The sequence below is a fragment of the Ipomoea nil genome, unplaced genomic scaffold, assembly GCF_001879475.1.
Source record: "Ipomoea nil cultivar Tokyo-kokei standard unplaced genomic scaffold, Asagao_1.1 scaffold0317, whole genome shotgun sequence".
In the NCBI taxonomy this organism is placed as follows: Eukaryota; Viridiplantae; Streptophyta; class Magnoliopsida; order Solanales; family Convolvulaceae; genus Ipomoea; species Ipomoea nil.
In genome coordinates, this window is record NW_017616745.1 from 4,539,056 (window position 1) to 4,545,466 (window position 6,411).

Consider the following 6,411-nt stretch of genomic DNA (forward strand, 5'->3'; position numbering starts at 1 on the left):
ATGCTAATTGCACTTTTTTTTTTTTTTCAGATTCATGGATAAATTTGAAGCTTAATCATGTTCGGTGGCTTAATTGCTATCCCCAAATAGTTCAACGGCCTATTTGTACTTTTTCCCTATATATAAAAAAAATGTCTTGTTATACTGTTTGGTCATTATTTTTTATATTACCATCAATTTTAGCAAATTACCTGCTTACGTGGCGGCTGAGTTGGCATTTTTAATAATTTTTAATAACTTTTAATAATAAATTTTTAAAAAAAATTGAAAAAAATAAATAAATAAATTATTTTAAAAACTTAAATTTGTTTTAAATAATTTTTTAAAAAAAATTATTATTAAATTTTATTAAAAATTATTGAAAATGCCAACTCAGCTGCCACGTAAGCAGGTAACTTGCTAAAATTGATGGTAACCTGCTATCAGGTGAAATTGCATACATTTGGAGTGTTCAGTGGCCTAATTGCACTTTTTTTTTTCGTTTAGTGGCCTAATTGCATTTTCAAGTTACGTTCAGTGGCTAATTTGAACCTTATTCCAATCCGTATCCAATGTGTTAAAAGTGGATTTGAAAATTTCCATCCTGCGTCCTCATTCGCTAGAGGTATTGGTCCAATCTAATCCACCAATGGCGGATTGGATGCGGATAGGATGACGAATTTTAAGTTTAAAAATAAAATATATAGGTTTGGCTCTTGAGGACGAGAGGTTTAGCGCTTGCTAAGAAAAGAGGGTTTTTATTAACCACAACTAGGTTGTTTTGTTTGGTACTTCATCATCTTCAACGCTTGAACTTATGATCATGACACCGTGAAAAAAGAACAAATCAGAGTTGAAAAATGAAGAAGGCAGAAAGTTAAAACTATAATTGAAAAAGATAAACCTAAAACCCAATGTTATATGTATAAAAAGTAAAAATTACAATAATTGAATTATAATTTAGCCATCATATATATAGGGGATGGTTCAACCCTGTAAAAAGTGTGGACACGATGAACTCCGCTCTTAAAAATTTTTAATAATTGCAAAATCAACCCCATGTGATCATTCCTCACAATATCCTTAATTGGGATTAGACTCAAATTCGTAACCTTTGGTTTGGAATGGTAACAATGATGCCATCAGACCACAAGGTATTTGATAATAATGTCTAATAACTTTACCTATTTTCTGATGTATTATAAATTTATTCTAGAGAAAATGTCACTTTTTCCCCTGAATTATATGTTTATAGCACTTTTTGTCATAAAATTAATCATGTACCCTTATTAGCCCCTCAATTATTTTAAAACTGGCGATTCAAACCCCCCCCCCCCCCCCCCCCCCCCCCCCCACTCTTTATGTTAAATAGACATTTTATCCTTAAAATAAATATTTTTTTATTTAATTTTCTTCTCCAACAAATCGTTACTTATATGTAGTGATGACCATGGTGCGATTCAAACTGAACACAACACTGTAGAAATCGAACCAAAATTAGAACTATAAGAACGGTTCTGGTTAAGGTTTAGAATCGAACCCAAAACGTTCATGTTCCTAACAAGAAAAAAAAATAAAAATAATTGTTGAATTTGGACTATTTTAAAAATATAAAATAGAATTAAAAAAAATATTATTCGAACTGGATTTGTCGATTTCGGTTTATCATTTCCTGGAGTCGTGAACCGAAACAGAACAACGGTCATATCTATTTATATGTGGGAATCAATATGAAAAAGAGTGGACAACATTTGTAAATATTATAATTATAATTTTGAGTCAATGCTAGTAACATTAATATTATACTTATAATTCATAAATAATTCATTAATACTAATTAATTATAAGTATAATATTAATGTTACTAGCATTGACTCAAAATTATAATTATAATATTTACAAATGGTGTATATCTTTTTTTGCATTTATTCAGATTCTCATATATAAGTAATACTTTGTTGGAGAAAAACAATAAATGAAATTTTTATTTTTTTAAATGTAAAAATGTATTTTTTAATATAAAAGGGGGAAAAATCACCACTTTTAAAGTAATTGAAGAACTAATATAAATACATGAATAATTCAGAAAAGAAAAATATTATAAACACATAATTTAGAAGAAAAAAAAGTCATTTTCCTTAAATAAATAAAAAAAAAAAGATATTTGTACTCTCATTTTTTACTCCCAACTTTTACTCCACACATAAAACCTTAACCACACTTGTATGAGACTCACATAAAAAAATAACTTATCAGAGTCTACCACATCAAAAAATAAAATTGGAGAAATAAAATTTAAGAGTATATGTATTAGAACTCTTTTAATAAATGTATGTATCATGAATGCATGGCAGTATCAAACATTCAAAAGTCAAAGTCTTCCAAAGATGGGCCATGGATTTTACTTTACTTTTAGCCCTGTCCCCCTCATCAGTTTGAACTCTTCGTTTGTCTTTATTTTCTCCATTCACGTAGCTCTGTTCGCAATGTTTTGTCACAGTACAAGTAGGTGTGCATGTGGAAGAAATTATTACCTCATTTATTTCCCTTCAATAACTACTCCCATCTGCACTATATATTATTTACAGTAGAAATAAGAGACTTCTCGGACGTGGCTGATTTCCAGCAAGGTGGATACCTCTTTCTTCACAAATTCCCTTCTCTCATCAGCCAAATACCTCTTCCGCTGGACAACCAGTCAAGTGGTCAAATCCACGGAGATGTAGTGAGTGATAACCGACCGGACGACTCCAAGCATATCCTCTGGTCCCCTTGTACTCCCTTAGCGTTTGTAAAACTACCGCATTGATCTCTTTAGCTAATCTTGTTCCTAACCTAACATTTATTTCCACTCGGGAGGCTTCTAGGGCTACCTCCTCTAACTCTGCTACAGGTTTTAGCCGTTCTCTATATTCCTCTGACTTGGCTTGCTCAGTAATGGCGTACACTTGTAAATCCCGTTCCACCATCTGGCGATGGGCCAAGATATAACAAGACCTAGCTAAATGTCAATCGCTTTTGGCAACCCCTACTCCTTCTAGCATCCGAAACTATAAACACAGATGTTCAAGTGAGACAACGGCACCTAGATCCTCCAAACCTGGTCGCCTAAAGATCACGTTATGGGTAGAGTTCAATCTGACAAACCACAATTTCCATGTCTAATTTTCGTACTCTGGGGTACGTACTGCCCTATCTAAACAGGTAAGCTAACACATGTTTGGGCTTCAACACGGTCGCAAGTGAACCCAGCTAGAGGGGTCCTAACCGGTTGGAGCTGGTCTCTGACTAGCCCTAGCCTATTGAACGTCTCAATGTATATGACGTTCACACTACTTCCTTTATCCACGAATACCCTTTGGACAATAGTGTCATTAATGTCTATTGCTATTAAAATGGCATCTTGGTGTGGTACCGCGCCATTGGGGAGGTCCTCATCAATAAAAGTTACCGGTTCCCTCCAACTTTTCTTTGGTACGGTTGGGTATTGTACGGCTCCTACATATATATATATATATTAAGTCTAATTTATCTTTACCTATTTTTGTTATTTATTATAAATGTGCTCAATAATAATAATAATAATAATAATAATAATAATAATAATAATAATAATAATATTATTATTATTATTATTATTATTATTATTATTATTATTATAGAATACATTTATAATACATAACTGCTCTTTGCCTTTATAATCAAGTTTTCTATCATTATTGTTTTAAACTTGTTGGTCCCGGTAGGGTCAAAAAGAGAGTCTAGAGAGGAGGGGAGGGGAGGGGAGGGGGGGGGGGGTAAATAGACTCAATTCGATTGGGTTATAACACATCGGATTTGTTAAGTAGATTTTAATATTGCTTTGCATTGTTTTACGCTTAAAGAACTTTCGGTGTGAATGAGTAATGATATGTAATGCACGAAAGTAAACCGATATGTAAATAGAGAGAGACGAGAGATTTTTATAGTGGTTCGGCCAACTGTGCCCACTCCACTCTTCTTCCACAACTTGTGAAAGGGTTTGCACTATCACTCCTAGTACAAACTACTTCAAGCTAGCTTCCTTGATCACTAAGCCGGACAGCTACTTGGAAGGTTTTTCAACTCCTAGAGTTTACTCCGCCTCTATCAATGTCTTCTTTAGAGTTGAGGGTTGGATGAAAAGATTTGCGTGTTTCTCCAACAGGTTGAAGTTTTGATTGACTGGTTGAATATATGATGGATGATCAACGTGTAGAAAATGCAAGACTTCTTCAAGATTGTGAAGATGAAATCTGATGGCTCTTTTTGAAACTTCACACCTTGAATCACTGGTTTTCAAAAGCTTGGAAGAGTGAACTTTGTATAAGGAGCTTTTGCGTGAATATAATCAGTTGAGTGAAAAATCAGCACCTTCTTCAGTGGAGAAGATGGGTATTTATAGGGGAAGAAATATCCCTCCGTTGAAGGGAGATGATATTTCAAACCTATAGACCAGCGCCTTGCTCCGCCCCGGTCGCCACTGCTTCTGGGCGGAAGCTAATTTTTTTGAACAACGAGGTCGTCCGGCGGCAGCTAAGCATTCTCAGTCGGGCCGAGGCGAAGGAGATTGCTTCCCTCATAGGCGGGAAGGTCGCCTATAATACGGACCGTGCCCTCGGGAATGTCGTCAACCGGACCACGGGGCAATGGCTTGGGCTCCATTTCGACTCCCTGAGGGCCCCGCTGACTTTCCCGTTTAGCCCCTTCTTGCTCATGTTCCTGGAGCACTACGGGGTTCTTCTCGGGAAAGTCACGCCGAATGCCCACCGCATTATCGCCTGCTTCCCGCAAATCTGCGCCCGGCACGGCCTCGATTACACAATGGAGCTGTTCGACTACATTTACTCCGTTCGGCCATTAGCACCCCGGTACGGTTCTGGGTTCCTGCAGGCCTCGTCTCACGGGCACCGATGCAAGATACTTCGCCTTCCGGATAATAACCGCGGGTGGAAGAAGATGCTCTTTTCCGTCAAGTATACGTGGGACCTACCGGTTCCCCTGGAATGGGCCAGCCATTACATAGAGCAGGTTACCCCAGAGGAAACTCCCGAGCTCGCTGATGCCACCGTGAAGATTTCTTCCGAGTTCTACGACTATCATACCTACAAGACTCCCGAGACGTTTGAGGCTGCCCGGTTTGAACCCCCTCGATATGACCTCCCGGGGAAATACGAGCCTCGACGGATCCAGATTACCATTGCTCGGCCGCCTCCTCCTCCTATGAACGCGCCCGGAGGTTTCATGTTTAACCCGTAAAGCGCTTTTCCGCCCGGTCCCAACTTGACCGACCGTCTGACCTTTGCTCTCTTTTGCAGGTATAGGTTTTGACAAGGCTTTCATTGCCGCTGCGGCTCCCTCAACTAGCCCCCGGCCGAAGATTGCGCTCGGAGGCAAGAAGAACGTCGCCGGCGCTTCTGCATCGGCGGACTCATCGGTTCCTACCGCCCTCCCCCTCGGTGTTACGTCGGCTCAGCCAGTTGAATCGGAACCGGATTTGCAGGTCGTTCGCTCCCATACCCGGAAGGGGAAGGAGAGTGAGACGGATGTCGCGGAGGAGGTCCTACTATTCAAGCGGAGCAAACGGGCCAGCCCTTCCACCGAGACACCGGTCATCAACGTCCTGCTGAGCGGGGAGCATCCCGCGGCCAAGCTCAACCGGCTGATCGACATCATTCCAGCCGGCGATGATGGTAAAGGGCAGACGCTAAACGAGATCGGGGAGCAGGGGGCGACCGACGTTGTGCAGGTACCCGCTCTCATTTAGCTCCTCGCGCTATGTGCTCACCGTTTACGCCAACTTACTAATCCCTCTTCTTTCATGAACACAGATGACGCGTACCCTGGTAACCCTGTTCCGTCGGGCGAAAGCGACGGAAGACGCCGAGGCCCTGCAGAAGGCCGCCGGCCGTCATGAGAAGGGGGCCAAGGAGGCGCGCCGGAAACTACGAGCTGCCAACGACCGGTTGGCCAAGGCGGAGAACCGGGCGACGGAAGCCCAAAAGCTGCTGGACAGCCCAGAGGGGCTCGCTGCGCGTGTATGCCGTGACCGGGCCGAAGGCGAGGCTTTCTTCCGCCATTTTCTAAAGAACCCGGTTGGCGAGGAATTGGCTTGGACCCTAGCCAAGTGGGCTTTCAGCTCTGGCCAACGCCGGGCTCAACGGGAGGATGGGGATGCTTTCGCCCAGTCGCTTGACGACAATGACCTGGCCCTGGTCCTGGGAGTTCTACCCGCCGAGGTGCCCGATCCCGGCCCTGAGCCCTACGATAGTCCCCCAGCCACCGGTCAGCCTTCTTCCACCGAGCCGCACCCACAAGCTCCTCCCGAGGCCTAGACTTTTAGAGCGGGAGTGATTTTTGTTAATAGCGGTATTTTCAGGGAGCCCGGCCCCTTTGTGCCGGGCAAACCACAAC